Raw genomic sequence first — 6380 nt, 5'->3', positions numbered from 1 at the left:
AGTGGAGAGTGAAAAAGTTGGCTTAAAGCTCAACATTAAGAAAACGAAGATCATGGCCAGTGGTCATGTATGGATGCGAGAGTTTCACTGTGAAGAAAGCTGAGTGCCAAAGAATTGATGCTTTTGAACTGTGGTGTTGGAGAAGACTCTTGAGAGCCCCTTGGACTGCAAGGAGATCCAACCAGTCCAATTCTAAAGGAGATCAGTCCTGGGTGTTTTGGAAGGAATGATGCTAAAGCTGAAACTCCAGTACTTTGGCCATCTCATGCAAAGAGTTGACTTATTGGAAAAGACTCTGATGCTGGGAGGGATTGGGGGCAGGAGGGAAAGGGGACGACAGAGGATGAGATGGCTGGATGGCATCACTGACTTGATGGATGTGAGTCTGAGTGAACTCCGGGAGATGGTGATGGACAGGGAGGCCTGGCGTGCTATGATTCATGGGGTCACAAAGAGTCGTACACAACTCAGCGACTGAACTGAACTGAACTGAGAAGAAATAATAATAAATAATATTTATTGAGCCCTTACTATGTACCAAGCTTTGCACTAAACGCTTTACAGGGCTTATCCCACTTAATCCTCATCACAACCCTACGAGGTAGATACGTTTACTGCCCCCTTTCACAGATGTGGACGCTGAAGTTCAGAAAGACAAAGTAACTTGCTCAGAGTTACACATCGCCTAGAACCTGATGCCCAGAGAGATTAAGTAACCTGTCAGTTCCCTTGTCACTTCCCGAGTAATTTGCCCTGAGAACCAGAGGGTGGCCTGCTCAGGGTCTGAAGTTCAGCCTGAGGTCAGGGGACAGAGGAGCTATTGCTCAGGTCCCCATAGCATGTGGTCAGGAACGTCGTGGCCCTGGTCAGAGAGGTCTTCTCTGAGAGGAGCTTTTGTGGCTTGGTGATGGGGGTAGAATTTTTTCTTCTCATCAGCCAAGGGCAAGGCCAGAGCTGTCTCATCTCCTCACCCCTCTGAATCAGCCTCCGGGGCCTTGGTCCAGGGTCAGCCCTGCCCAGGAGCCTGGGAAAGCTGAGGTCTGCCTGCTCACACCCTGCTGCACCTTCGGGTTTGGACCCCAACTCCTGTCTCCCAGAAACCAGGCAGCAGCACCTTTCATCCGTCTGTCACACGTCACATGGTCACTCAGTCACCTCCTTTGGACCAAAGGCCTGCCACGTGCCCGGTGCTACGGTGAGTGTGGAGGGCGAGTCTGGTGAGGAATAAGAAGAGATCTCTGCTCTCATGGAACGCTTAAACAGAGAGTCTGAAGGTGGGAAGAGAAGGGTCCCTGCCAACTGTTCTTTGCTCACCTCCATGCTTCAGACCAGGTAGGTCTGCTAGCAACATGCCTACTCAGCCCACCAACAGGCAGATTAGGACAGCGAGTGCCATCCTGCCAACAGGCACAAGTGTAGTGAAACCCAATGCTCACACAATCTTAGGAGCCTTCTTAAGGAAGAGTTCAAAATCCAAAATTATAAATACAGAATTAGTGCAAACTCGAATGTTTACTTAGCACATGCAAAGAAAGCACAGCAAACAGCAAAGTTTTAAAAAACTGTCAGACGTTCCCTGGTGGTCCAGTGGTTAGGACTCAGGGCTTTCATTGCCATGGCCCAGGCTCAATCCCTGGTCGGGGAAAAAAGATCCTACAAGCCGCATGGCATGGCCAAATGAAACAAAACCCAACGACTACCAAGTCCATAAACCTCACAAAATCCAGAGTAATAAAGTAACGCTTTATTAATTGGCTGACACACCTCTATTATATTTTGTCGTACTTTTTTTGACCGCACACCCTTTGATCACTGTGTGGACGCATTTCCAGGGCCCTTCCTTGGGGAGGTGGCAGGGCAAGCGAGAGGCCCTGAAGTTTAGCTTCATTAGCTTCTTGGTAATTCTTTACCTTACCAAATCCTCAGACTAATCCTGTCTCGTAGGTGCCATTATTATTCCATTTCATAGATGGGGCAACTGAGGCTCAGAAAGAGAATGGTTTGTCCAAGGTCACTGCTCTCCTCTATGACCTTCACACTATTCTGCCCTGAATACAGCTCCTGGGTTTGGTAAACAGACTCAAACACATCCCCCGTCCAAGTGCTCCCAAGTTGGAAGAAAAAGGCAAGACAAGAAACCTGGAAGAAATACGCTCCATCACAACGCCCCCTTGCCCCTTCCCTCCTTCTGTCAGATCTGATCAAACCTCCACCTCCTGCGGGAAGTCTCTCATGGCTCCAGGCGCCATTCTGGCCCCTTCCTCTTTGTATCACTGAATGAATTTATGTCCCCACATTGCTCTTCTTTCCCTATGGCAGGAGGGAGTCAAGGTTCCTCTTTGGGATATAGTTTCCCAAACTGGAAAATGTCTCTAAGGTCTCCTTCAACTATAGAAATACAGGATTTTTTTTTTTTTTTTTGGAGAAAGCTTTAAATTCTTCTGGTCCAGTACCAAGGCTGCAGCACCATCCCACCCAGTCTATCACCAAACCGTTTGACCTCTCTGATCCAACCCTCTATGGCCCTGGCCAAGCTACCACCCTCTCTCCCGCCTGGACCGTGACAACAGCATCCGTCTCCATACCGGTGTTTGAAAGAAAGTGAAAGTCGCTCAGTTGTGTCCGACTCTTTGTGACCCCATGGACTGTAGCCCGCCAGGCACCTCCATCCATGGAATTCTCCAGACCAGAATACTGGAGTGGGTAGCTGTTCCCTTCTGCAGCAGGTGCTTGAGTGACCTTTTAAAAAACCGGGAATTCCCTAGCAGACCAGTGGTTAGTACTCGACACTCGCACTGCCATGGCCTGGGTTCAGTCCCTCGTCAGGGAACTAAAGATCCCGCAAGCCATGGGGAGAGGCCAAAACAACAAAATCCAAACAAACAAAAACCAGTAAAGACAAAAATACCTGCCATGGCTGCTGGGCTTCTGGGCCCCTGCTCCTCTCCCTCTGGTGCCCTCCAGCCCCACCATCACACGGCAAGCTTTTTCTCGCCTCAGGCCTCTGCACGTGCCATTCCCTCTCTGGGACTCTTCCCCGTGCATCCACAGGCTAACTCCTACGCGTCCTTTCCACTCAGGTGCAATATCTTTTCTTCAGGGAGGCTTTCTCTGACCCCTCCATTTAAATGAAGTCCCTGGGAACAGGAACCGATGCCTCCTGCTATATAGCAGGTTGAGAAATGGCCACCAAAGATATCAGGGCCTACTCCTGGGAACTTATAAATGTTACTTTGTTTGCAAAAAGGCTAACATTTGCAGGTGTGATTAAATTAAGGACCTCAGGATGAGGAGATTATTCTGGATTATCAGGGAGGGCCCTAAATGCAATTATACATATCCTTGTAAGAGAGAAGTAAAGGGAGATTTGACACATATACAAAGAGGAGGCAATGCAAAGATGAAGCAGAGAGAGGTTTGCAGATGCTGGCCTTGAAGACTGGAGTGATGTGGGCACAAGCCAAGGAGTGCCAGCAGCCACCAGAAACTGGAAGAGGCAAGGAATGGATTCTCCTCTGGAATTCCGGAGGGAGTGCAGGCCTGCTAACATCTTAATTTCAGTCCAGTGACAGTGGTTTGGGATTTCTGGCCTCCAGAACTGAGAGAATAAATGTCAGCTGTTTTAAGCAACCAAGCCTGTGGTACTTTGTTACAGTGGCAATAAGAAACTAATACACCAACTCACTATCTTGTCTCTCTTTAATTCTTACAGAATTCTTGCTTCATTCAGGATGCTCAGCTCAACTCTTCGTTTACCAGTCTTCTTTCCAGGTGAAGCTATGTGACTATGTTCTGGCCAATGAGATATAAGCAAAGGATGTGTGGATTTCTGAGAAGGTGCCTTCAAAAGGAATAGAGAACCAAGGTGTGCCCTTTTGCTCTTCCATCTTTCCTTCTTTCTGTCTGGAATACACATGTGAAGGCTGACATTCCAGCAGCCATCTTGGAAACGTGAGGTACAACAGAGGCTTCCACACCTGAACTGCTGAACCAATACCTCCAGACTTGTCACTATGAAATGAACAATTTTTTTTCATGTTGATGCCACTGTCTTCAAAGTCTGTGTTTATAATAGCTGTTCACAATCCCCCCTGAAAAATCTTTCCTACTTTTCCATACCATGCCATTTTTTTTCCCATTGATGTCATCAGAATGTATAGTAATATCTACATTTGTGTGTTTAGCTATTTAATGTCTGCTTCCTCTACTAAACTATAATTTCCATGAGGGCAAGACTTCTGTCTGCTGTCTTCATAGCATAGGACCTGGTGTAGAGTAGGTGCTCAATAAACATTTATTGAATGAATGCATGTATGAATGAATGAACTATGCCTTGAACTATGCCTCATCTAATAAGGCCCCAGACTCTTATAAGACATAAAGCACACTTCATTTCTCTTATCTCTAGCCCAGTCCTGAGCCCCAAGTGAATGTTCCTGGAATTCAGATAAAGTGGAATGGAATACAAAGAAGAGAAAACATCTGGACTCCAGTCAGCCCTGTGGCTTGGTGAGAATGGGTGCTGAGTAAAGGTTGGTTGACTGACGAGGGAACAGCCTGGCCCTCCGGAGAAGGACAAGGATGTGGGGGATGGCGTTTCAGCTGGGACACGAGGCCCCGAGAGTCCAGTGTCTGCCAGATCTCCTACCAGCCATCAGTTTTGCAGGGCAGGCAGAAGCCAACTCAGAGCTCCCCCAGGCTGTGGCCACTTTAAATTCCTGATAACCGAGACTCAGAGAGGGGCAGGGACTTGCCTGCGGTCACTCAGGATGTCGACAGAACCTAGATAAGGCCATGTAGCTCTGAATTCAGCTCTTCCTCCTGTTGGTTTTCTCACCTCTGCACTCTGGTGCCCTCAAGGCGAGGAGACCAAGGGAAAGCAGGCCTGCATGCCGAGGGCTTCCTACATTCTAGCTGAAACGTCAGCTGCCAGGGTTCGACCTTCCCATTTTACAGATGCCACCACTGAGGCGCTGTGAGGCTGTGGGTCCTGCGCCGGAGTTTGCAGGGGCTGGAAACTCAGGCCAGGTGACCCCAGTGTTGAGCTTTCCCCACATTCGCATCCTGTCTCTTGACCCTGCCAGAGTGATTCTCACTCCCCAAGCCAGGGGCAGAGTGTGACTTCCCACTGGGGCTCTCAAGCTCCAGCCCCGAGGCTGGCAGGTTTAGGACTTAACTGCTCATACTTGATCCTTATGTCTAAGGTGCCTGAGAAACTTGCTTGGCTGACCATGCCTGTCCTTCAGGTGGAGAAAGGGAAAGCTGTGAGCATTTCAGGGTCTGGTCAGGGTCACAGGGCGACCAGTCATGGCGGAACCAGGGCCAAGGTCTGCCATGTCTCTCTTGGCCAGTGTTCAGCCATCTGCGGTTCAGTAATGACCTCTACACTCAACCCTGGAGAAAAAGAATGATGCATTTTAGCGAGTCCAAGGTCAAGGGCACCTCCTTCCACAAATGTAGCCAATGCCTTGCACTCACATAGCCATTCTCAAACTTTTTGGTCTCAAGACCCTCTTAAAAATCACTGAACCCCAAAGATTTGTGTTTATGGTATTTATGTCTATCAACATTTACTGTATCAGAAATAGAAATTGAGACACTTAATAAATATCAATGATGTAAAAATAACTAAGCACTCTAACATAAATACATGTTACAAAAAATAACCATATTTTAGGAAAAAAATTAGGGTGAAGAGTAGCACTGCTTTGCATTTTTCCAAATCTCTTTATTGTCTGCTTTAATAGAGAGCAGCTGGATTCTCACATCTGCGTCTGCGTTCAATCTGCTATGAAATAACATGACACGTTGCCTCTGGGAAACTCCATAGTACACTCGTGAGAGAATGAGAGTGCAAAAGGTCTTAGTCTTACAATGAAAACAGCTGTGACCTCAGGGATCCCCTTGAAAGTGTCCTGGAGATCTTCAGGGGTCCCTGGACCATACTTTGAGAACCGTTGGTCTACATTTGTGATTTATATGAAGTGGGTCTGGTTGTCATTTGTATTATAGAGGCCCAAAGTGAGGCTCAGGCTTCCCAGGGGGCGCTAGTGGGAAGAACCTGCCTGCCAATGCAGGAGACCAAGAGACACTGATTCGATCCCTGGGTCGGAAAGATCCCCTGGAGGAGGCAATGGCAACCCACTCCAGTATTCTTGCCTGGAAAATTCCATGGACAGAGGAACCTGGCAGGCTACAGTCTGTGGGGTCACCAAGAGTCGGACATGACAGCAGGCAGGCAATCATGGATTGATCAAGGTGAGGCTCAGCGAGGTTGTCAGGCTTGCCCCCAAAGACACATAACCAGTGAATGGTGCTGTCAGGATTTGAACCTAAGACCATCACCTCTAAGGAACTGTGTCCTTAACAGCAAAACTGTT

At 48.1% G+C, this 6380-nt stretch overlaps 1 long non-coding RNA gene across 1 annotated transcript; it reads left to right on the top strand.

The window, feature by feature from the left end:
* Positions 1–314: 314 nt before the first annotated feature.
* LOC147369735 (uncharacterized) lies at positions 315–4544 on the top strand. Its single transcript, XR_015167834.1, has 3 exons — positions 315–1195; positions 3713–3865; positions 4409–4544. It is a non-coding gene; the product is annotated as an uncharacterized LOC147369735 (long non-coding RNA).
* The last annotated feature ends 1836 nt before the right edge of the window (positions 4545–6380 follow it).

Source organism: Bos grunniens, chromosome 7 (genome assembly GCF_055505025.1).
Source record: "Bos grunniens cultivar Pamir isolate PY7600 chromosome 7, Bosgru_T2T1.0, whole genome shotgun sequence".
Taxonomy (NCBI): Eukaryota; Metazoa; Chordata; class Mammalia; order Artiodactyla; family Bovidae; genus Bos; species Bos grunniens.
The sequence above is the reverse complement of the archived record's forward strand: the minus strand, read 5'-3'. Positions and strand labels throughout refer to the sequence as shown.